At 42.3% G+C, this 25,823-nt stretch overlaps 1 long non-coding RNA gene across 1 annotated transcript; it reads right to left on the minus strand.

Moving 5' to 3' along the window:
- Positions 1-232: 232 nt before the first annotated feature.
- On the minus strand, positions 233-23,951 carry LOC108792161. Its single transcript, XR_001941545.1, has 3 exons — positions 23,909-23,951; positions 3,860-3,908; positions 233-376 (listed from the first exon to the last, which is right to left on the minus strand). It is a non-coding gene; the product is annotated as an uncharacterized LOC108792161 (long non-coding RNA).
- Between the last annotated feature and the right edge of the window lie 1,872 nt (positions 23,952-25,823).

Genomic DNA, 25,823 nt, shown 5'->3' on the forward strand with positions numbered 1-25,823 from the left:
GTAACAGCAACTGGAACACTGGCAGGTCCCGGACCAGGATTTCTAGGAGGACCTACGGGCCTAGGGACAGGAGGTCTGGTAACAGCAGCTGGAACACTGGCAGGTCCCGGACCAGGATTTCTGGGAGGACCTACGAGGCTAGGGACAAGAGGTCTGGTAACAGCAGCTGGAACACTGGCAGGTCCCGGACCAGGATTTCTGGGAGGACCTACGAGGCTAGGGACAAGAGGTCTGGTAACAGCAGCTGGAACACTGGCAGGTCCCGGAGGAGCACGAGTGGGTCCTGGAGTTCTAGGATCAGTAGTCCCAGGAGGGTTGGCAGCAGGTTGTGATATTCTTGCTGGTTGCGGTGTATTTCCTGTGGCTTCAGTGGCACCTGAAAGAGCAATGTACGGTGTGACTGAAAAAGACTGAGAAAGGTAGATTAAAGAGAAACTATGGGCAATATAAAAAAATAACATTTAGGATGCAGTCTCTTAATAGAATTAACACTGCAGGTCTTCTTTCTGAGTCTCCCTGTATCAGTTTTATTATCAGTTATTCCTGCCTGTACAGCCATTATTTTATAGGGCTGGGACAAACCACATTTCACTGGTGGGGGTGCTTACAACCAGGGTAGCCATCAGAAACTTTGGGGCCCCTTGCACAGCTTTAGTCCTGGGCCCCCTACCCCCCAACACACAATAGGCCTGTCCACTGACTGTCCCACCGGGTCCTTCAGTGCACCCACTTTTATTTTAACACTCTTACAACTTAATATATAAAGAATTGCACTTAATTAAAAAGTGTATTCCAAGGCATTCAATACTGAAGAGTAGGGAAATATATTTTGGCCGAAAAATATGTTGAGCAGGACCCTATACTAACACTAACTACACTTCCTTTCACTAACACGAACCGCACTCCCTTTCCACTAACACTAACTGCACTACATATTCACGAAAAACAACAACAACTGGGCTGTACAAGCTCGCAGGTGGCTCTCAGGTGGGTTCTGGGCACTGTGGGGGCTCTCAAGTATACTGCAAGCTCTTTGGGGGCTGTGTGTGGGCTCTCAGGTGCAGGTGGACTGCAGGCTCTGTGCAGGCTGTGTGCGGGATCTCCCTCCCTACCCCCATCGTCGGGCTGCTAAAACACTTACCTTACCACTAGAGCAACTCTGGTCCACTCCCTGATCCCTCTTTGGTGAAGCCTTCTACAGACCAAGCACCGGCTCCTGTATGTACAGGAAGGTACCAACTTACGGGGGGGTGGCGTGGAAAACACTGATCCAGTCACGTCAGTGTTTGTACAGAGGAGCTTACACTCTAATGTACATCTACAGTCTCACACTATTTTTATACATTTATATAGATCTGACATATACCACAGTGCTGTACAGCTGTACAGAGAACACTGAGCCAGTCACATTAGTTTCTGCACAGAGGAGCTTACACTCTAATGCAGAAAGGCACCGGCTGTAGGGGGACTACAAATGCCAGTAGTACATTATACAGAAATGCAGAACAGTGTATTAATCGGACTAAGTAAGTGGTCTCAGGACTTAGTAACGCACTGGACTCAGGACTTTGCAACGCATTGTACTCAGGACTTTGCAACGCACTGGACTCAGGACTTTGCAACGCACTGGACTCAGGACTTTGCAACGCACTGGACTCAGGACTCCTGATGGCGGCCCTGCTCCCAACTGTCACTTTATTTATATAGCTTAACACTTTTTGCCAGATGAAAACTTTTCTCCAGCCTCTTGCTGTAACTGCTTAACCACTTGAGGACTGGCATGTTAAACGCCCTTCCTGTCTAGGTCATTTTTCAGGTTTCAGCGCACTGATAGTTTATCTCACAATTACTTATCAATAGTTGAGATAAGATATTCATATTGTCAATGCTTTGTTTTCAGTGAGTTGTCCATCTCATAAACCTAACACCAATTGATAAGATAATTTACATCAGGCTTATCTCTATTAGGTGTATAAAAACACTTACTTGGTCATGCATTATGGCCATTAAACAGAGCTGAGGAGCACATGAATTTCCTATGCTCCTCGGCTCCATCTAGTGGCCATAATGCGGTGCAAATGTAAAAGTCAGATTTTTGCAGAAGTAATGGCTCTGTGAATGTTTTATATATATACAGTATATATATATATTCCCCACAGCCATAATAAAACACCAGCTTCCATGAAATATTCCCTCGGAATAATCCATATACACTTCAATAAACCTCAGACTGTATTTACTGTATCTATTTTTGCCATATTTATTTAAAGGGAATGCATAATCTTTAACGTGTTTTTATACACTTAATAGAGGTAAGCCTGATGTAAATAATCTTATCAATTTGTGTCAAGTCTATGAGATATAAAACTCACTAAAAAAAAAGCCATTGGCAGTACACATATCTAATCTCAACTATTGTTAAGAAAAGAGTCAGAGTGATTACAAGCTGAGTATTTGCTCACGTTATTATCTCATCTAGATTTTCCAATATTTAATACAAGAATCAAAATATGGAAACATTTGGAAGAGCAAGCATGCAAATACGTGTAAGTCACAAGTATTTGACAATTGAAAAATGATACTTTGCCATTATCATACAATAATTTGTGTCATATTTCTATATAATGGCACTTGGGGCATGTCATATCATACATGGGGCACTGTGGTAGGGCTGCAGAACATATCATTGCAGGTACTGTTCTCCCAGGCTGCAGTGTGGTCCCCACTAAGTGCTAGCCATTCTGTACAAGTTGTGGCGTTATTACCTCCTGGTTTGTTCAGTGTCCTTTACAGCTCTTTCACCACCCTACCCAATTTATATTTTGGGTAATTTATCTGCTCTATCCAGTGTGCTCTGTTTGCTTAATTTGGCACTTGTGGAAATGTTTGCAGGAAGGTCCCTGTAGCCAGTTTACCCACAGGATTGCCTTAAAGTGGAGCTGAAAGGGGGTTTCACTAAAAATCACATTGTCATGCTACTGTGCATGCTGATATGAAATCATTTTACATTCATTAGTCAAATAAAACATTTTCTGCTTTTACTTATAATTACAGTTTTTTTTCCATTTCCTGGTTGAGTGAGGCACTGGTGATGTAGTCCTGGCCTCACAGATTCATCACCAGTGCCTTTCTGGGAAATCTCATCTGTAAACTGCAAAATCTCACGAGATCTCAGGGGCAAACATTTTTTTCTCCCTCGGATGATGTGAACTGTTACCTGGAGGCAGACCCAGAATTCTAGGAAGTAAAGGGAGATAAATTAACCTGCCCTTAGTGAAAATGGCCACCGTGTGAAGAATGGGGAGGAAAAGAAAAATAAGGTAGGGAAAGAATACAAAGCCTGCAATTATCTATACTATACTTACCTGTTTGTAGATTGTCATTACTAAACATTACTAAAGGTGCATTTGTTGTAATTTTTAAGAAAGGGTGTTGTTCCTCTTTAATAAGCAATTTTTTTAACCTCTTGCCGTCCGCCCGTAGTAAAAAAACGGACGAGAAGTCCAGAAGGGAAATCACACAGGGCTGGCAATACTGCTAACAGGCAAATACTTCACATTAATAATGACATTTAAATGACTAAACACATTTCATTTGCATTGCATAGTACCTGAGATTTGAGATATTAGTACACGTGGCAATTAAAACAATTAAAATGCTATCGGTGTCAATTCTCTCTATGCCACATTTGAAATCCTATTATTTACAATACACTGCATGGCTGAACTTTATCTGTGAATAATTGAAATCTGAATAGCCCTTTGTGTTTAACCATAACATAATTACAGAAGTTCACACCCTAACTGAGAACAGACAAGGATCTTTGAGGTTCCTGCCATTGGTTTACACTTGTTCTTACCTGCAGTGTTCAGAGGAGACGCACTGTTTACCTCTTCCTCTGCTGGATTCTGTAAAGACATTACAAGAATAGATAAGAGAATACCTACAGCGATTCACATGGTAGCAGATTATCTGTGACCAATTAGCCATTCTAAGAGTTCATTCACATCAGTCCCATTGGGCTGTGTTGGGCAGTGTTGCCCAACACAGCCCCAATGCATGGGCAATGCAATTTGCACTGAAAAATAGTAGGATGAGTTGCCTTTTTGTGCAGTGGGTTGTGATGTGCTATAATGCATCACGTTCAGAGCCATACATTCGTTCCTATAAACGCTGTAATGTGCATGAAGATCCATGCAGCTGCAGCCTGCCATTCATTTTAACAGGAAGCTGCAAGGAAGACCTATGTCTCCCCGAGTACATAAACACGGCCCCCTGCACAGATGTATGAATCCATTAATGTTTGTGAATAAGCCATTATAATGCATCGCAGTGGGTGTGCACAATGCACACCAGCAGTCACATGTCACAGGAATTGTCTACAACCAACCTGCCCAATCCTTTCAGGGTCACTCAAGTTGACTTTTAGGGTCTTGTTGGCTATCAGAGATGCCAAAGGTTGGCCAGATTGTACCTGCATGTGTATGCCTCACTGTCTATTGCCATCATATGGCGTACCTGTGCTTTGCATGTTCAGGTAAAGCAACAAAATTGTTTTAATACCCATAACCCCCCAGGTAATATACTTACCTTTCTTTGCCTCTCCCACTGTTCCATTCAGTGATGGGAATGGAAGTATATACAACTTCCAGGTATGGAGGAGCATGCGACCCACTCCACGTGATAGTGTTGGACCAATCAGTGCAACTTAGAGCTTACATTGGGCTTGCCTTCCCTCCTTGTAGCTGAGCAGAGCAACAGGGAAGAACAGGTAAGCATATAATGGTAAAGGCTAAATAAAGATCCTGTTGTTTTGCCTTGTGCAGGTAAAGCCCAGGGTTACTTTAACCACTTGAAGGCCATAGTGTTTCACCCCCTTCCTGGCCAGGCCATTTTTCAGTATTCAGCGCTGCGGTACTTTGACTGATGTTTATTCCGTCATGCAACGCTTTACTGAAACGATTTTCATACCATTTTTTGGGGACAGATAGAGCTTTCTTTTGGTGGCTTTTATTCACCAATGGGGTTTTTATTTTTTACTATATAACAAAAAAAGTACCCTAAATTTTGAAAAAAAACATGTTTCCCTATAAAATGTTATGAAACATTTTTTTTCACCCCAATTTTTTGGTAAAATATAAAAGTCGGGGTCACGTCGGGTAAATAGACACTAAACATGTCAACCTTTAATATTGCGCGTGCCCGCAAAATCGCAGAAAACGACCGCAGCCAAAATTGGTCATAGGCGACGCTTTAAACGTTTTTACCGCTCATCAGTTTAGTGTCATCAGTGATTGATGGCCCTAGAATTATTGTTCTCACTGCGACGTTCGCGGCGATATGTAACATGTGCTGCATAATGGGCGCAATCGTCGGTTTCGTACATAGGCGCACCCGACGCATGTTTGTGCGTGCATCTGGGGGGCGGGGGACTTTAAAAAAATGTTTGTGTTATTTTTTTTTATTTTTTTTAGCTTCTTTATTTTTTTTAGCTTCTTTATTTTTTTTAATGCTGTAATTTTTTTTTTTTGACTTAACTTTATTGCTATAACATAGGGGACTAAGGAATCCCCTATGTAATAGCCAGTTCACCAAACAGGTCCTCTTTATGGAGACATCAGGGGTCTCAAGACCTCTGATGTCACCTAGGGACCCCCACAGAAGCTGATGAAGCACAGATCTGCTCCATCAGCTTCTCTCCGGTGTTCTGCACCGGAGAGTGACACTGAATGCAGGAAGTGATGTAATATACATCACTTCCTGCATTCGGGGACAAGAAGAGAGATCAAAGGGATGATCAAGTAATGATCATCCCTTTGATCTCCTGTTAGAGCGTCGCCGTGCCGGTCCCAGCCGCACCGGCCACATCGGAACACGGGACCGGCAGCGGCGGCGAAGAGACGAGCAGGAGGAGGTACGGGGGGGGCGGGGCGGCGCACACCCGCAGATCCTGCAAGCGATCGGGCGTCTCTAGAGACGCCTGACCGCTTGTATGTAAACAGCCATCGCTGGCTGTTTACATGCTGACGGTTTTCCCTCTCGTGTGCGGCGCTCAGCGCGGACACGAGAGGGGGGAGGGGCAGGACGTCTTAAGACGCCCTCCCGCTCTGAGCAGACGTCCATCTGGCCGTTCACAAACGGCCATGGACGTAAGGTAGTTAAAGTCAAGTATATTAGATACACTTCATTTGATATATAATCTGACAGCCAAGCAACCTCCGTGGCTTTTGGCAGACATACTGGATAAACGTGTCACTCTTTTGTACAAGCCTATGCATGAAGTAGGCGCCACTGGCACAGCTTTAGTTTTGAGATCAGCAACAATCAGAAAATCCACTATAGCGATCTAGGTTTTCCCCAGAAAACAAACAGCAATGGGATTGTGTTCTAATGTGAATGTGCCCATAAACATATCGATATGGCACAATCAGCTACATGTGATCACAATGGCCAAAAATAATCCATTGTATGAATAATAGACATGTTCGATTCGTTTCGTTACGAATCGAAATTCGTACGAATTTTCCTGAAATTCGTAAATTCGGAAGCATCCGAAATCTGAATTGCAGTTTCCGAATTATATCCGAAATACGAAATTCGGATCCGGAATCCGTTAATGGAATTCGTATTTCGTTTGGTTGACCAATCAGAGACTTTCTCTTCTGCTGCTGAGAGTTGCATTACAATACAGGCAGGAAATACGAAATTCCGTTGATGGAATTTCGTTCTGTTACGAACATTCGTTATATTGAAGTTAAAAAGCAAAATACCTTTGCTAATATATTGGAGTTGATGGTAGTTTTTTTTATCTGAAATACGAAATTCGGATCCGGAATCCGTTAACGGAATTCGTATTTCGGATAAAAAAACAACTACCACATCGACTCCTATATTAACAAGATATTTTTGCTTTTTAACTTCATCATAACGAATGTTCGTATAGTTACAAAAATGTGCCGAAACTAACGAAAGTTCGTATTTCGTACGAATCCGAATTGAGTTTCAATACGAAATAACGGATATTCCGAAACGGAACAAATTTTTCGACGGCGCACAAGTCTAATGAATAACAAAAAGTGACCCTGTCTTGAGGAATTATATTGGCTGCCATTGATGGTCCTCTTATTAAAATGCTAGTTGCTTGGCTTGAATACTTTTAAGCCACAGACCCACATCAAGCATGCTCTAAGTGAGTGTCAGAATTCCCTATTGTTATACTTGTTCTGGGTCAGTGACTTGGTAAAAATTGAAGCCAAAGCTTCATAAAGACAGTCAGGGTGTATCCAAACCCAAAACTTCAAGCTGAGCCTGACATTCACTACTGTACTGATTTCACTGTCTACTATGAGCTTCTCATTAAATGCTGTAGCAAGTCAGAGAGAGGCTGTATCATTCTGGGCTGGAGGACATCCAGCCTCATCTACCCTGTTTAGGATCACATGTGGGTGTTACCTAGGGCAGTCTACATGCAAAGGCAGCCTGCCTAGGAACAACCTTTCCTCCAGACTAACATTAACCCATCAAGGCATTTTGATATTTGTACAACTCCTCCCAAGTGCCAGCCCACTGCTTGTATCAGGGTGATTACCTGGGTGGCCATGTTCAGTCCTCCACTGTATATAGGGGGAGCCATGGTTGTCACCCAAGCTGTTTGCCTTTGTTCATCTCCATTACATGGGGGTTATTTATTTACACAAGAAAGATAACATTGTTTTTTGCTTCCAGTTAAGCTCACAGGAAGTGACAGAGACACTGGATTTCTGGCAGGATCAGCAGTCTAGTAAGAATAGTAAGCTGAAATAAATTACATTTGTGTCCTTGGGTTTAGATACATTATAACAGCTTATTCACCTGTGCAGTTTGTTACCTTCCTTACCTAAAAAAGCACAAATACCCCTATTACATTTAGTAGCATCAAAATATCTAGCCAAGAGCTTTTTTTTTAAAAGTTTTGGATGGAGTAGAAATGGGTTAGAACCCATATGAGGTTTGTATTGCTCTTTTTCTACTGGAAAGATTCCCTTTCTCTGTTTGTCCTGAAAGCATTGTCCCTGACCATGGCACAGGTGAACTATTCTTCCTATGGAGGAAGTGGATATTGATGGAATTTGACCAAATTTGAACCTGGGAAAAGGATTGAATCACCTATTCTTTTTTCAGAAGTATGAATGTATATTTGGTTCAATTCACTAAGCTTTAACACTTGTTATTTTCAGCAATGTGATTGTTACAGCTCAGCGACTCAAGCATATTGTCCTTTCTGACCAGAAGCTAAGCGATATCAGCAGCATTACACTTGTGGAACAGCCAGCTGTATGGGGTGTGCCAATCATCCTGAGGATGAACCGCAATAGGAAGCGATAAGAGTACTCCTCCTTTAAGTGAACCTATTACCTATTTAAACTTTTAAAAGTATTGCCTAACAAAAGCTACTACAAGATTAGCCAGAAAACACTAAATATTCTTAGGATTTTCTGTTTGAGTTGATTTTTACATTCAGGGGAAAGACCCGCACACTTCCCTACAGGCCACAGACAATCTGGATGCTCTGCATTGACTTCCTTCTTTAGGAACAATGATGTATAGATGTTCACCCCTAGTCTGATGGCCAGCATTATTCAACACACTTCCTGTGAGCCCAGGTTGCCCTAGACCGCGCCCCAGCCTATGACTGGACATTCAAAGAAGTGGCACAGTGACAAATGCTTATTTTTACCCCTGCCTTTTCCTTTCTATGGGATTTCCCAAATGAAAAATACAATAATTTACAGCAGGGGTAGCCAAACTGCAACCCTCCAGCTATTGTGGAACTACAGGTCCCATAAGGGATTACAAGACTGACAGCCACAGACATGACTTCCAGAGACAGAAACATAATGGCATTTGCAGTTTCACCACAACTGGAGGGCTGAAGTTTGAGTGCCCCTGATTTAGAGGTTGGACATCTGTTTTAAACAGTTAAAACACTTTTTGGGGTGATAAATAGTGCACTTTTTATAGAGGTTTTTACACTAAAATGAAAAGAGGAACAAATGCAGTGGAAAGAAGGACGGAGGAATTTGGTATTCCAAAAAAGAGAGACAGTCCCTCCAAATGAGGGACAATTGGAAGCAAAGCCCATAGACATATATGTCCACTTCTGAGCCAGGGGAGGCCGAATGAGATTGTGGTTCTTAAACAAGCATTGCTACCCCCTGTAGTAATAATGAAAATGACAAGCTAGAAGAGTCTTGGTGCACGTGGATAGCTTTGTCCTCAGAAACACTGACATGTTCCGGCTCCCAGTATGTGCAGTCCTACTGGACTTTTTCTGGACTAGGAACAGGCAGAGCAGAATTCACATTTTAAGCAGCAAATGTCAACAATTAATCTTTGTGCAGATGTGACAGTTAGATTTTCTTTTCATTGAAACATTAATTGCTTTTCCTCAAGAATTAACCTTAACCTTACATTCACTGTTCACTGTAAAGATGCAAGTCTCTGCAGTGGGAGCATCATTGCTGGGAGCCTTGGAGATAAGGTTCAGGTTGCTAAGCAACTATAGATACAAATCCCAGAATCCTTCGAGTTAGCAAAGTCATATCCCTCAGCATATTGTACTCATTTATTATAAAAAGACATACAGAAAGGAAGATTACGGGAAGAGAATTAAATAAAAGAAAAAACAAAAGCACAGATGGCCGCTATTAAGATCCTAAGTTCACACTTTCGAAATCATTGAAGGTCCTTCTATTTCACAGAGGAAGAGTGTGCTGTGTTTCCAGGTATGTGTGCTTCTTTTGCTCTAGGAAATTAAGTGTAGATAAAACTAATACAATCTTAACTGATACAAAACTACTAAAATATATAACAGTACACAGATGGGGGGGATGTTTAATGGCGGGAGGCAATGTGTTACTAATGGTTACAAAAAAGAAAAAAAAAAGGAGTCGGAACTAGGAGCTTCTACGTTTTATAGCCACCTTGTCTTACCGCTCCTCATCTTGGTAAACTTGATTATTCATGCTTGCAAAACAGTGTTTGCCAACAGTTTGACCTTTACACAGCACAATGTTCTTTGATAAACCGCAGACGTTTTACAAACACACACACACATATACTTAACATTATTTAATTATATATATATTTATAAAACGTCGTTGTTTTCTTTGATGTAATATATGCATACAGTATCTATCTATAGGTGTACATGTTGCACATGCCAGGATGTATGTAGGAGCTTTATATTGCCCAAGACAAAATTGTGTTCTAGAAACATTTTCTGGGCGATAACTATTTTTTCAAAGTTGAACTCCAGGCAAACAGCTAAATACACATATGGGAAGTTTATTATCTGCCATCAATAAATACGTCCAGCCACTGTAATAATTCATACACCTCTGCCAGAGAGAGAACAACCAGCAGGGTGACACTGCTTTCTCTATTAGAAGAAAGGTACACAGTGGCGTTACCTCCCTGCATGCAACCTGCTGATTTGATAATGAAGGAGCAGCAAAACACTAATAAGTCAGCTCTGCTCTCTTTTTGGCAGCACATACACTGTACATGCAGCACAGCCTTATTAGCTAGCAGTCGTAGCAAGAAATGTCATCCCCTGTAATAAAAAAAAAAAAAGATGTATGAACTTCTGCTGGCTGTATGTAAAAAAAAATCTATAATTTTTAAAGGAATACACAACTGCATTTGACTGAATTTTTCAGTCTGCCTAGAGTTTTGCTTTCCCTTTATTAAATGCATGGGACCAAAACATTGGAAGCAAAGAGTCAGCAGAACCGCTGCGATCACCGCGATCACCGACCTGTACTGTTTTATGGCTGGCTGACAGTGGATATACTGGCCTCCGGGGCTGTGGTTTCTACTGCCAGCCATAACCCTGAGCAGGCCCTCCCTCCGTATCAGTCATTGGTTGCTAGGACTGCTGGCTTCCTAGCAACCAATGAAGTCAGTCAGGCAGGGCCAGTTCATCAACTACAAGTGATATGGAGGCTGTGCAGTCACCCAGATCACTTGTACTAGCTTGCTGTTGTGGCTCCCCCACACCCCATCTCCCTGGTTTTTGGGTCCTCCGGGACCACAGCACACAGTGTCAGGATGGGGAGCGGCAGCAGACTGGGGAACATACGTTCCCTGATCTGCTCTGTGATCAATGAAGCATGAAGTGCTCTCAGCGCTTCCTGCTTCAGTTGTCAGAGATCGGCTAAAGTGCCTTTCCTGTGCTTGACGATCTGTAGTGGAAGGCAGGAAAGACATCAGAGATCTAATAGACCCCTGATGTCTCCATAAAGAGAACCTGTCACCTCCAAATGCTGTCACAGAGGGGCTTGTTATCCCCTTTGTGATAGCAACAGTTGAATAAAAAAAAGTAAAAAAGTGATAACAAAAGTAAAATATAGTAAAAAAATGAAATTAAAATCAACCCTGCCACCCCCGCCATCTAATTCTAATCAACACGTGCACGTATGGCATGCATGTGCATGTAAATGGGGGAAGAGGGACTTAACAAAAACATTAAATAAACAGTGTGAGGTGCCGGAATTGGTGCTTCAGCACTGTGCCTGGAACACAAACCAGCAGTTGTGCGTTGCAGTACAGCTGCTGGTGTGAATGCAGCCTAAATGGCGGACCGCGGTATGAACATGGACTGAGTAACCGTTCTGTCCGGACTGTGATTCGGACTTTGGCTCAATGAAAATTTTATTAACTGTACCTCCTTGAATTTTAATTCACTACCCTTGGCATAGAGTAAAGGATTCATGGTGGAAACCACAGCTCCAGTTTCAATTATTCCCTGATACCTCTAACACACCTGCTGGAATACAAAACCAAGCTTTCATTGCAATCCTCACCTCCTCCCCACCACTGCCCCTCACAGAAACATTGTTCGCCCACTAGAAATGGCACCACTTCTCACATCCAGCGTATGACTTGGGGAGGAAGGGGGGTGTAAGCTGGAGTTGGGTTTGCACAGGAAGGACAAAATGTGATTGGCTGAAGAGACATAAACACCCCCAATGTTTTCCCACTGGCTGCCCCACTACAGGGTCACACCCCACTACAGGTAGATGCAATCAATAGCAGAACACCGAAGAATGACCAAATGATCACAGACTACAAATCAGCCAAGGTGAAGGGGCTACAGTTTATATTAATCTAATTTTGCAATATTTCATATACGCTGTATGTGCAGATGTGCCCATCTTAATTTTATTACAGCTTACCAGCCCTAAGGTGTGGTGGCTGCATTAGTTTCCTTTTGTCCTAATGTAACATCGCTCTTCCTTTTTATATTCCCCAAGATTTTGTTTGCTGTTGTAGCTGCCACTTGGCATTAAGTTGTGCTGATAAACATATTGTTAACCAATTCTCCCAAGTCCTTCTCCATATCTATTTTATCCAGTTGTATTACATTAAACATATAGAAAGTAATGCTAGTCCCCTGGTTACAAAACTTAGGTCTTTCTAACATTAAAATTAATTTTACCTGTCTGGTTTTTCTTCATTACGGGAAAAAATTTAAAATATTAAAGGAACTTTTTTTTGGCACAAGAACAGGTTCAGGAGAGTTGAAAGAAACTTCTGTAAAACTTGGTTGCAGCTGACTAAAATGATTAAAACCTACCAATTTTCACAGATATTTCAAGGAGATGGAAACATTCAGTATTGCTCATCCCTATTTACTAGATCGCTGAGTGAATCAGGTTCATCAGCAAAGCAAATTGCTGGTTTACCAGCAAACCTCAGCTCAGAGAGACTCTTGTATGATTTCTCAGTATTTCAATTGTGTGCGATCACTACTAGGATTAATCATTACACTTATAAGAGGCACAGAGGACCTCAGCTAGGGGGAAAGATTAAGGGGTTATTCACGAATGAGCCGAAAGATCCAGCTGTAGCTTCGGCTGATCCTTCGACTAACTTCGGCCACCGGAGCCCTTCGGTTCAGTCGAACCGAAGGGTTGCTGTACGGACTATTCACTATAGCCCGTACAGCAGCCGAGCCAAAGGGATATGCTTCAGCTCGACTGAGCCGAAGTGACAGCCGAAGCGTGGAGAAAGGTCGGCTGGAACCATCATGGCCAGCTCCACCCAGTTGTTATTCATTGGCCGGGACCTGCTAGCCGACTCTGGCAGGTGCCGGCCAATAGGAAACAGTTGGGCGGAGCTAGTTGTCACCACTAGCTCCACCCAATTGTTTTAATTTTGCTGGCATCTGTCAGATGCTTCATTATTCGGCGGTAGTTCGTTGCGTACGGTCGGGTCGGCGTCCGTTGGTTTTTTTTTATTATAATTTTTTTTTCTTTAAAATATATATATATTTTTATTTTCCTATAATTTTTTTACATTTTTTTAATAATTTTTCAACTTTTTAAAAAAATATCATTTATTTTCTATTCTGCTCGCTACCTACGAGGTACCGAGCAGAATAGCCGAATGCCGCTCGGAAAAGCCAAACAACATTCGTCTCACTTCACTTCGGCTCAGTTATTCACTCGGCTGCCTTCGGCAGCTAAGTGAATAACCCCCTAAGTGAACTGATTATTTTCTTCCTTGAGAAGAGGAGTTTGCTAGCTCACACCAGATGCAGTTGTGATGCAGTCCGTTCAGTTTGGCAGCTGTATCCAAAATGTATCACAATGCTTTCCTATGAGATTTCTGGTGCTCTGTTCACACCAGTGCAGTCTGTTCCGATGCAGTCAGAAAAAAAACTGCTTGCCCTATTTTAGCTGCATCATTTTGCAACGGAACATATAAAAATGCATGCAAATGCACTGAAACGCACCTGAAATCTCATTTTAAGCAAAAAAAACACCAAAAAGCGACAGTCATGTTAAAATCACTGCAAAATGCATCACACTGCAGCTGTGTAGACGCACGCAGTTCTGGTGTGAACTAGCCCTGAATTTATGTTGACACTGTCCTTCCTTCTGGAGGGTGGCTACTTTTGTTCCCCCACTGTCCCTGTCTGTTTTGTAAAGTAGCTCCAAGTCTGCTCTACAAATTAGTAAACTAAACGTGATATTATAGTCCATCACAGGAGCGAGCTTGGAGCGGTGACTACTTTACAACACACACAGGGACCATGGGGGACAAAATTAGCCACCCTCCAGAAGGAAGGACAGTGTCAGCACCTGCTCAGAGATGATTTGAGCATCTACAGCCAAGTGATACACAAATAAGATACATTTTTGTTAGGGCTGGTACTGATTCAAATTTTCGTGTTTGATTGATCAAAATTTTTTAATCAAAAATACACAAATGAAATAACACAGTCCTATCTACAGGGCTTGAAAAATCTGCTTGTCCTCTCGAGCCGGACGAGTAGCTTCCCGGCCGGCCGTTGTAATTACAGGGCCGGCCGGGAGCTTTACATTCAAGCGATCGGACGTCTCTAGAGACGCCCGACCGCTTGTATAGGAGCAGCTGCCACTGCCGTTGCCAGTCCCGAGATCCGCTGTGCCTGGTGCGACCGGGACCGGCACGGCTGCTCTGGTCTCCGTCCCCGAATGCAAGAAGTGATGTATACTACATCACTTCCTGCATACAGTATCACTCTCCAGCTAGAGAAGCTGATGAAGCATATCTCTGGGGGTATCTAGGTGACATTAGGGGTCTTGGTGAACCCCGATGTCTCCATAAAGAGGACCCGTCATGTAAATTGGCTATCACTTAGGGGGCTTCTTAGCCCTCTATGTGATAGCAAAAAGTTGTGTAAAAAAAAAAAAAATTAATAAAAAAAATTAAAGCAGCATAGAAAAAATAAAAAAAACCCACTACATTTTAAAAAAAAGTCTCCCGCCCCCCACATACACACGCAAACATGTGTCATGTGCGCCTATGTGCAAAAACGACGATTGCGCCTATTGTGCCGCACATGTTACATATCGCCGCAAACGTCGGAATGAGAGCAACAATTTTTGGGCCATCAATCACTGATAACACTAAACTGATGAGATGTAAAAGCGCTTAAAGCGTCGCCTATGGCCAATTTTGGGTGTGGTAATTGTTTTGCGATTTTGCAGGCGCGCGCAATTTTAAGGTTTGACATGTTTTATAACATAACATAGGGAATTTTTATTTTTTATTTTTCTGTATTTTTTAAAAATGATATAGTAAAAAATAACCCCCCCCCCCTCCCCCCCAGTGGTGATTATATACCACCAAAAGAAAGCTCTATCTGTCCCTAAACTAAAAAATGTTAACATAAATTGCAAGGCTATAGTCCGGTCCTGCTGACTGGTGAAATTTTTGACTGACTTTCACTTACAGGTCAACACCCCACCCTGCAACTGGACGACAGTGAAAAGAGAAGCAGCACACTGATAAACTCATCTTTCTGTGACTCTGCTTTGTCTTTCCATCAGCATGCTTTTGAATTGCAGCTCCTCGTGCTGCTTCTTCCACCCCTTTTTGAGCTATGCTTTACAGACTGTATAGTAGACTACACAAGGGTGAAACTAGGCACAATTAAGGTATTTACACTGTTTACACTTCATTCAGTGATGTATTATTGATTATGGAGCTGTAATAATGTTTGCCTTTTCTATCTGCCGGTAGATAAGCTGTAAAGAAGACTTATGGGCAAATAAAATCTTAACCCTTGCAGTGGGCTACCCCGGCACTGCAAGGGTTAAGTGCTCGTTTTGCCTAGGGAGCTAAAATCACCGGCATCCTCACGTCCTGTACACTGTGTTGGACGTGCTGACTCAAAGAGCCTTAGACCGCCAGAGCGGAGGGGGAGCGAGGCTGAGGTGACCGGTCTAGGAGAAATTATTAAAAATGTAGTGGTTTTTTTCAGTAGTTACATAGTTACATAGTATTTGAGGTTGAATAAAGACATTAGTCCATCAAGTCCAACACCTGTAATCATGGGACAACATTATTTTAAAGATGATTTTGGTTCAGCATCCTTTAATGTGCATCTCTAGGCTGCCATTGCTGATTTCCTACCTAATCATATATCATCATAATGAACAAGCTGAAATAGGAATATATTTAAAAAAAAAGAAATAGCAGTATAATATCAGAGCCATGACCCTATTTGTCCATGCCCATTACAAGAGACCATCAACATTTTATAACTGACCATCGACACAGAGAGAATACAAGAAAACATGTTACATGAGGCCATTATAGGCTGATGACATATTAAAGGGATGATTAGAAATCACTGACATATAACAGGAGACCATCAGCTTATTACAAGAGTCCATTAGAGCCTGCTTTCATATCACCAAAGACTGCCAGGCATTTGATTTTCTCATATTTTTATTGTATTTTGCACAACTATAAAAAATAACATATATGCAAATGCTCCATCACTGCAATTCATTCTTCCCCAAGCCAACAGACACTACAAATTCAGCAGACAATTGTTAAATGGAACCAGTCTTGATTGGATTGATCTAAAACTCTGAATATTTAGTCCTCAAATTGTTAAAGCAGTACAAATGTATTTGAAAATGATTTAAAATCACCTCCCTATTTAATTGTATTTATTGGTCCTGTGCTTGAGTAAAAAGGTGAAAGGTCACCTGAAGCAATAGGGGCCAATATATAAATCTTTCGCCTAGCGTAAAGCTGGGCGAATGCCATTTGCACATAATTATCGCCACTACAAAGAGCCGAAGAGCATAGGGATTTCCTAAGATCCTTGGATTCATCTAGTGGCAGTAATACTGTGCGAATGGTATTCACTAGGGATGTCCCAATATATCGGGCCCGTTACAGGGTACTTGTACTTGTGAAAATGCTACCGATGCTAAAGGTCGATAACGGCACTTTAACATTTTTTAAACGAAAAGGTGGAGGGGGCGTGTCCGGATGCCCGGGCTGAGTGCTCGCTGCCTTAACCTCCCTCTACCCGTAGTATTACAGCTGCCTCAGCCCACCAATATGGCGTCAGACCACATGGCCGTCTCGGACTCCCGCTCTGAGTCTCGTCCTGCAGATCCGTCCCTGGACTCCCTGGTTGAGTTTCCAGCTGCCGCTGATGGAGCCTGCTCCTCTGGATCCCCACCACCAGCTACAGGTGAGCCGGCCTATACACAACAGCCTACACACCCTACCGCTGGGCCCGCAAGGAAGCCGCATAAGCCGGGAAGCTTCCCCACCTGTCACAGCTCTTCTGCACCACAGCAGGTCTCCCAGCACTCTGACAATGACTTCTGCTGCCTTCCTTCTCAACGGTCACCATTAGACCCTGCTTCTGGGACCCCTCCCCTGGCTGCTCTTTCTTCCTCAGCCCCCAGACCTCAACAAGCTCCCAGATAGCAGGACCCTAGAGTGCAGCCCCGGTGAGACCAAAATGCATCCAAGGTGAGACCACACACACAGCCATATATAATTGCTGTATAATCATGGAGTGATTGGATCTGTAGTCCTCTAGTGTTTGTTGCTATTCTCCATTGCTGGATATTCATAAATTGAGTTACAATTCTTCATAATTATAAAGAAACTGGCCTAAAATCATTAGTCTGTATTGTTTTAGAAAAAATGTCATGTCCCTTTAAGAAAAAGAATCGTTAATTGGTATCGGCGAGTACCTGAGGGACAGTACTTGTACTTGGTCTTGGAAAAGTGGTATCGGAACATCCCTAGTATTTACCCAGCTTTATGCTGGGTGGAAGATTTGCACATCAACCCCTTATAGTTGCTGCTTGTCAATTGCCCAACTTCATGCACTGTTTCCAGGGCCGTATTTACTCTCATTGCTGCCCCAAGGCCAGGTACCGCAATAGCCGCAATTTTTATTTATTTAATTTTAATTTTAATCAATTTAATTTTTTTGTTCACCTAACTTTACTACTATCACACAGGAGAAAACAACCCCCTGTGTGATAGCAATTGGAGTTAACGGGTTCTCTTTATTGACCCTGTCACCTCCAACACAGGAGTCCTAGCACAGCACAGCTCTCCCCTCTCACTGTATACACCGAGCGGCAGGGTTAGTTTTAACCTTGCGGCTCTGCTCACTGCAGTGAGGAGAGACTCGGCGGCAGAGCCCGGAACCAGAGGAGAGAGGTAAGTGCAGTGGGGAGGGGATGGGGGAGGCTGCAGACTTTTTACATGTGATCTCGGCGACATCAGCCAAGATCACATGTAAATGAGCAATCGGCTTCCCTCACTCTACATTTAGTCTCCTGCTTGTGCAAAGCAGGACTAAATGTAGAGAGGGCAACTTACCGTCTGACGCCCGGAACTTGCCCACAAGGACATCGCTGCTGCCCCTCTGCGCCCTGCCGCCCCGAGGCCGGGCCTCGGTGGCCTTGTGGGGAATCTGGGCCTGACTGTCTCCCTGCTTTTGAGTGCAAAGGGGGAGTGTGTGGGGTTTGGAAGTTAACAAACTGTTGAAGAGTCAAGCATAGGCAACATAAATAAAGCAAACATACAGTAAGGGGGGCATTGTACATTTTTCATAAGCAAACCAGCACAGTTATATTTTACAACTTAAACATTCAGATTGCATAAATATGGCTGGTTCTGTTTGAAGTGAACTGGTCAGCCATACTAGACATGTATAAATAAAAGCCCTGTCTGGGAGGATTCCCTGACTTCTGGGCTAAGCCTTGATCACCCGCCTACACCGCATCCAATAAGAGTGCCCTTAATGGCCACTAAAGTGCTTTTGTTGGACAGGGAGATGGTTGAGCCAAGGCTAGTCAAGCCCCAAGTAACAAAGAAAAGCTATGCAGGTGCAGAGCTGGGGTAGCCAAGCCAAAGTGAGGGAAATCTGACCTTGTTTTACTCTCTTAGCATACCAACCTCCTATGTAAGTTTGTAAACATGCACAAAAACTAAAGTCTAATTTATACTGTACTAAGGTTTAATTTGAACAAGGTATTGGAAATCGGGCAACCATTGAGTTTTATAACTGAAATTCAGCCTTGGGTTTCGGCTCACATGCTTTTGCTTTGGCTTGTATAATAAACACATACATTTTTATGTATGAATGAATATTATAATGTGCACCATCAATAACTTTCATATGGAATGCAAACTATGGAACTCTAAATCAAGTCCTATACACACGGACAACAAAAAGGAGCACCCAGTGTGCATTCTTCACACCCAATGAGCACTCAAAAGAATGCATTAAGCTGAATGTCTCAACTCATATAAGTGTTCAATGAAGCACACACTTAGCATTGCATCTTATCACGTCAATAGGAACATGGGCTGGACTGTCGGCTCATGTTGAAGTCCAATACATTTTCACTGCACTCTTTTGATGGAAGAGTAATTCATAGCATTCCCTTAAAACTTGCCATAGACGTTACAATCTGATTGTACAGCATGGTTGCCAAAATTTACTGAGAATCCATGCCGTGTCAGATCATGGGTCCCACCACATGGCATTGGAGGCAGACATCTGAACCTGTCCTTTTGCGCCCCTTTTGCTCTTCAGCATAGGCTAGAAGAACTGGCACAATGGTGACAACAGTGGTCAGCTGATTGTGGCCTCACCTTTTAATGTCAGAAATTACATCACAGTCAATTGACATCTGCATTCCTCCCCTACATATCAGACCACAAAAACTTAATAATATAATTGGTCAGTGCGTATGGAACCACACCACCCTGTGGCATCAACCTTCTCTTTAAGGATATGAAAGGCTTCCTGAGCAGCTAGCTTTTAGGCATTGATCAAGGTCCATGGTACAGTGCTTATATTAGTCTGTAAGATGAAGTGAGGATTGTGGCTCCAACTTTGGAGCCATCCAGTTCTAACCTACTTGGACTTTTTGCAGAGATCGATCGTGTTGAAAGCGGTCTTCAAAGGATTTAGAAGAAAAAATAATGTTGTCAAAGTAAATTAAAACGTGGTCAAACACCAGGGGGTCTATTCACGAAGCAGCCAAAGGATCTAGCCGTAGCTTCGGCCGATCCTTCGGCTAGCTTCGGCCCCAGGACCCCTTCGGTTTCACTATATTCACTATATATATATATTCACTAGCCTGTACAGCTCCCGAAGTTGGCCGGGCGGCTCAGTCGAGCCAAAGGCATATGCTTCGGCTCAACTGAGCCGAGGAGAAAGCCGAAGCTGGCCGAGCGGCCGGCCGTTGGCCGGCCGACAGCCTGCTTCTGACAGCTGGGCGGAGCTAGCTGTGATCTTACGGCTGGCTCCGGCCACTTGCAGAGAGATCAGTGTCCCTGGTTACCAGCTAACCAGGGACATTGATCTCCAGACAACCTAACTCTCCCGGGCGCTCCGGGAGTCTCCCCCTACGGACGCCCAGGAGAGAAACACTGCTTTTTCTTTTACCTTTTTTTTTCTTCTGACACGGAGCCGTGTCAGAATAAAAACACAAAAACATTTTCACCATGGGAATGCATTGCTAGATTCCTATTGGCTATTTCAATTTGCAATAGCTAATAGCAAACAAGCTATTGCACCCGCTCTCTGCTGCAATTCTCCATCAGGTCCCCACTAGTGATTGACAGCAGCAGAGGGCGGGTACAATAGCTAGTTTGCTATTGGCTATTGCAAATTGAAATAGGAATCTAGCAATGCATTCCTATGGCCAAATGTTTTCTTTTTTTTTGACGGCAGCAGAAAACTGTTGGGTTGAGCTAGCTGTCATTGCTATATATGGCTATATACGATATGCGGCTGAAATCAGCCGTACCAGCCTGAAGTGAATAGCCGAACAGCGTTTGGCTCACTTCGCTTCAGGTCGGTCATTCACTCGGCTGCTTACGGCAGCTTAGTGAATAGATTCCCAGGTCTCTTAGGTGCTGATTTAAAAAGCAGCTCTGAAAAAAAGCATAGCAATGTGATATACAAATGTGCATTTTCGACTATGCAGCCTACAGGGAAGGCTTGCAGACACCATTGAGTATGGACAGTTGGATAAGGATCTGGGTAGAGTACTATGAGTAATTTCATTTCCCTGGTCAATATTGTCCAGGCAAATGGATAGAGAACAAATGGGTTTGCAAACTTATTATACAATGCACACTTCCCATATACTAGTTATCTAAGGTTTACTAAAGACTCATAAAGGGACCTCGTTGTTAAAATGTAGACCTATTGTATCGGGATCCGCCACCCATAGCTTTGGCTCGGCTAATTGACTTTTACTTGCAACTCTTAATCAAGAACCTACCTGCATACATCCAGGATATGAATTGTTTCTTGGAGAAAATTAAGATATATTCCATATTCAATATGAACTGAATACTGGCAACAGTGAACATAAAACCCCTGTAGCCTAATGCAGCAGGCATACAGTTGGCATACATTTTCTGTCTTACTCTACATCAAGGGACTTTGCTCATGAATATTTGCTTGAATGTCTCAATTTCGTACTTGAGAAAACACACAGATATGTGGCACTGCCATGGGCAGCTCAACTTCCCCTTCATTTGCAAATCTATTTGTGGGGTAGCTAAATGCAATAGAACACTACATGACGTCTTGGGACATGGCGATCAGAGGCCAAAATATGCAAAAGTCCTTTTATAATTTCTACTTAAAACAGGGTGTGACAAATGCCATAACTGCAACGTTGCAACACCTTAATTGGTGAGGAACACTTTCCACACCCACATGAAGTACTGTATATAGATACTTCATTAAAGATTAATGAAATTACAACACTGGTTACTGTGCTTATATATTAAAATGCCAGTGCGTATTAATGTACATAGAGAAAAGAAAAGGCCCTTTTAAACAATGCTTTTGGAGACAGAAAAGTAACATTAGGATGGTGAATTAATCGATCTGGACAATCCCATAGGAGTTTACTTCATTACAGACAAACATCAGATCCATGAACTTAGGGGCATGGTGATTGAGCACATCAAATGCGCTGTGAGAGTTGGGGACTGTGATTGTCTTGAATGCTCTGTAAGACATTCTGAATGTATACACTAGGTACTGTACACCCAGGCAGTTTACCAATTTGCCACTTGCATGTTTTTTGGATCAGAGATGATTAATTTGCCATTCATTAATCATTGGACCTTTTTTTCTCTTCATTTCTCCTATTTATCCCCATTTCCATAATTTCTTTCTTCTCTCCCTCTACCACTTGCCCTTCCCCTGGGTTTCTCCCACATTCATGCTGTGCTTTGCAATTATTGGTTGAAGAGGACCATTATTATTTAGGATGATGTGGGGGATTTATCAAAACTGGTGCAGAGAAAAGCTGGAGCAGTTGCCAATGGCAACCAATCAGCTTCACTCTTTGGTTTGTTCAGTTAAGCTTTCAAAATTAAAAGGTGGATGCTGATAAAAATCACTTTATTAGTTGAGCGCTACATACAGTGATAGCTGGCCTCTTCCAGCTGTGGCTCCAGGGGCTTCCCCTCTGCACAATGTGCATGGGAAGCTGCTTGCTGCCATTCAACACCTATTTTTCTTAATGGATACATGGCTCTGATTGGATAAGGTAGAGGGGCTGGGCAGATGATACCACGATCCACACCTCATCCAATCAGAGCCTGACTTGTAATCATTGAAATAAAAAAATACAAGGTGTCTAAATTGCGGCAGTGATCAGTGTGCAGAGGGGAAGCCACTGGAGCCACAGCCAAAAGAGACCAGCTATCACTATTATGTTGCGGACTACTACAGTGATTTTCAGCATCCTCAGCAGCCCACCGGAGAGCACATATGGCCCACAGGGGATCACATATGAATACTTACATTGAGCCAAGCTGGACCAATGTAAGGATCCATAAAATATTATTCCTGGAGTTCCACTTTATGCCTTAAAAGGATCCGTTACATACAGCTCTGTCTATCTGTGATATGTGTTGGGTCTATAGAATTTTGTAAAATCAACTATCCCAGTAGAAAGTGAAACAGACAAAAGTACCTGAAAATGCATAAAGGTACAGTATTGGAAATTACTTAATTAAAATGTATGGTTTTATACTAATCACACTAATCACACACACACAAGTGAACTTCCCCTCCTTTTTTGGTATTTTCTCAGATTGTTTTTAATTCCCTTAACAGCAAGCATGCCAAGAATGGACTCTTGTGAGGCTTGGTCTGCTGGCCAGAAATAGGCACTTATGAGGCCTGATATGCTAGTCAGGGATGTACTCTTGTAAGGTCCTGGTCTACTTATCAGGGATGGACTCTTGTGTGGTCTGGTCTGCTAGTCAGGGATGGACTTTTGTGTGGCCTGTTAGTCATGTGGTCTGTTACTCATGGATGGACTTTTGTGAGGCCTGGTCTGCTAGTCAGGGATGGGCTCTTGTAAGGTCCTGGTCTGCTAATCAGGGATGGACTCTTGTGTGGTCTGGTCTGCTAGTTAGGGATAGACTCTTGTGAGGTACTGGTCTGCTGGCCAGGAATGGGTACTTGTGAAGCTTTGGTCTGCTGGTCAAGCCATTGCTTACATCACTAGCCTTTTTCACTGGCCGGGACACTTGTGGTGAGAAAAGAGCAAATGGGCAGTATCAAACAAACCAGAAGCAGGGGACTGGAGATGCAGACAAACATATGGGTGTGCTTAGGAGGCAGAGAGAAAGTAAGATCTGTGAAAGGTTCTATATATAAGGTATAAAAACAATGACTTTGGCAGTAAGTAGCAGCACATTGTAACATTCCTGCCAGTACAGCTGCATAGAGCTAAACATTTTTTTATATGTATTGCCGTGGTGTAAGATTTATCCATTAATACATCTACCAAAAGCTTTAAAAGACAAGCAATTTCTACATCACTACAGAATGACAAAAATACATTACAAAGTTAAATGTACAAAAAAGCACAAGCTAGTAATATTTTTTAAAAAGTGAGTTTGCTTGCTCTCCCTTTATACATACAAACAATCCTTTAAACTCACAAAGTAGACCATACTAAGATGGTTCTTTGTGTGGAAATTAGGACCTGAAGAATACAAGGTCAGGTCAGCCACATGTTTTTTTTTCTATGGTATCACATGCACTTACCATGGAGTATGTTCAAAGGCACGGGGTCCTCAAACTTCACACTCTTCACTGGGGAGTTCACAGATCCCAGAATATGTTTAAATCTTGTATGAATATCTCTCTGCAAGTCACTCCTTGTGTTTGACTATCTCAGAATGTCAGTTTCATCCTGTTGTCCTTAACTACATTTCTGCTGTTTAAAAAAAAAAAAAAAAAAGACGACCATAGAAAGTTGTCAAACTGGTATTCCAGGTTTAGCCCTGCCCTGGACACCTTACAAGTTCAGCTTCTTCCGCCCTGACTCACCTATACATGTGAGAGTCTGTTGTGACAAGACTTCTGAACTCTTTGCTGGAAACCTCACAGAATGGCCGCTGGGTTTCCTCCAACCTACTACAATACCCTACTAATGACAAGGAAGAGAATAATTCATACTTGTTTCAATGTACATGATAATTGTTCTTACTTGCTTGGATCATTATCACAAGAAAAACACTTTAGGGTTTATCAAAGAGATGAAAAAAAAAAAAAAAACCTTCTGTTTCAGAAAATCTCACACTTTCTCTTTCAGCAGTTCTTCTACCCAATACATTTCCTAGGCTTCTGTGTGACTGATTATCATAAAGAATCAGACACTACAAAGTTGATTTATGCAGAACAAAGGTAAAACATGACATTTGCCCTGGCAATTGGTTGTGGCTTAGCTTTTATTTTCTATCCTGAAATGGAACATATCTGTCTATTTAATAAAGTTTACAGGGAGCAGAAAAGGGTTAATGTATATGTCGAGGCAAAAAGAAAAATATAGAGAGAGGGTGTTTACTGGTGTTTATTTGGGGGTGTATTTAGAGTAGTTTAGTTTTACTTGTATTTGTGTATTTTTTTTCTTTCAGGTTTGTTTATTTGATTATTTTGTGCACAGTAAGTTTACATTTGTTTATGTAACTATTTTTGCTGTTTGTTTTTTTCATTCCATGAAAAAAAAAATGTAAAATAGCGAGGGACTGCTTTTTGGCACACAAACGGGTCCAGGATAGTTGCAAGGAGATGTGCAGCATGCAGTTTATTAGTTGTGGTCACTGAAGATTACAGGCTCAACTAAAAGTAAGATTTTAATCACTGTGGGCCTGTCTAATTTATCATACATTATGACCATAAATGTATATTTACTGATTAGTGCCCTGGTGCCCAACCTGCGGCCAAGGGCCATATGCGACCCATTGGCCCTTTTTGTGTGTCCTTCAAGCCCCTGCGCACAGTAATCTGGGTTTATCTATTGGCTTGTAATAGTACTAATACTAGCAGGCTAATGAAATGTCTCTCCAGTCTATGACCATCTACTGAAGCAGTGATTGTTATTTACATTGAAACAATATTACAAGGAAGCAAAGAGGTGCAGAGGCAATACAGAAAGTAGCTTAATCTTGTAGCACAATGAATCTCTACAATCAGTTTTCTTACTGGCTGTTCACCCATTACAGTTCACTTCAGAAACTAGCAGGATGTGCTATACAGGGAAAACAACAAAAAATTACTCATCAATCATACCATTATGATATAGTAACATAGTAGGTAAGGTTGAATAAAGACACAGGTTCATCTAGTTCAACGTGTGTGTGTGTGTGTGTGTCTGTATATACTTGGCTCTAGTAGTTCCCATATCCTTGTATATTTAGTGAACTAAGAAGCTCATCTAAAGGTTTCTTGAATTTATCAATGCTATCAGTGGTTACTACTGACTGTGGAAGGGAATTCCAAATTTTTACTACTCACACAGTAAAAATACCTCTTACGATGTCTAAGATTAAACTGCCTTTCTTCTAACCTCTTGTTGTGCCCTCATGTCATCAATAGAGTTCTCGGTGTTAACATCTTATTCTGGATATTGAAGTCCCTATTTATGATTCTGAAAATTGCTCTTAAGCGCTTTTTTTCT

This window comes from Nanorana parkeri, unplaced genomic scaffold (genome assembly GCF_000935625.1).
Source record: "Nanorana parkeri isolate BGI_ZX_2015 unplaced genomic scaffold, ASM93562v1 scaffold608, whole genome shotgun sequence".
NCBI classification, from domain to species: Eukaryota; Metazoa; Chordata; class Amphibia; order Anura; family Dicroglossidae; genus Nanorana; species Nanorana parkeri.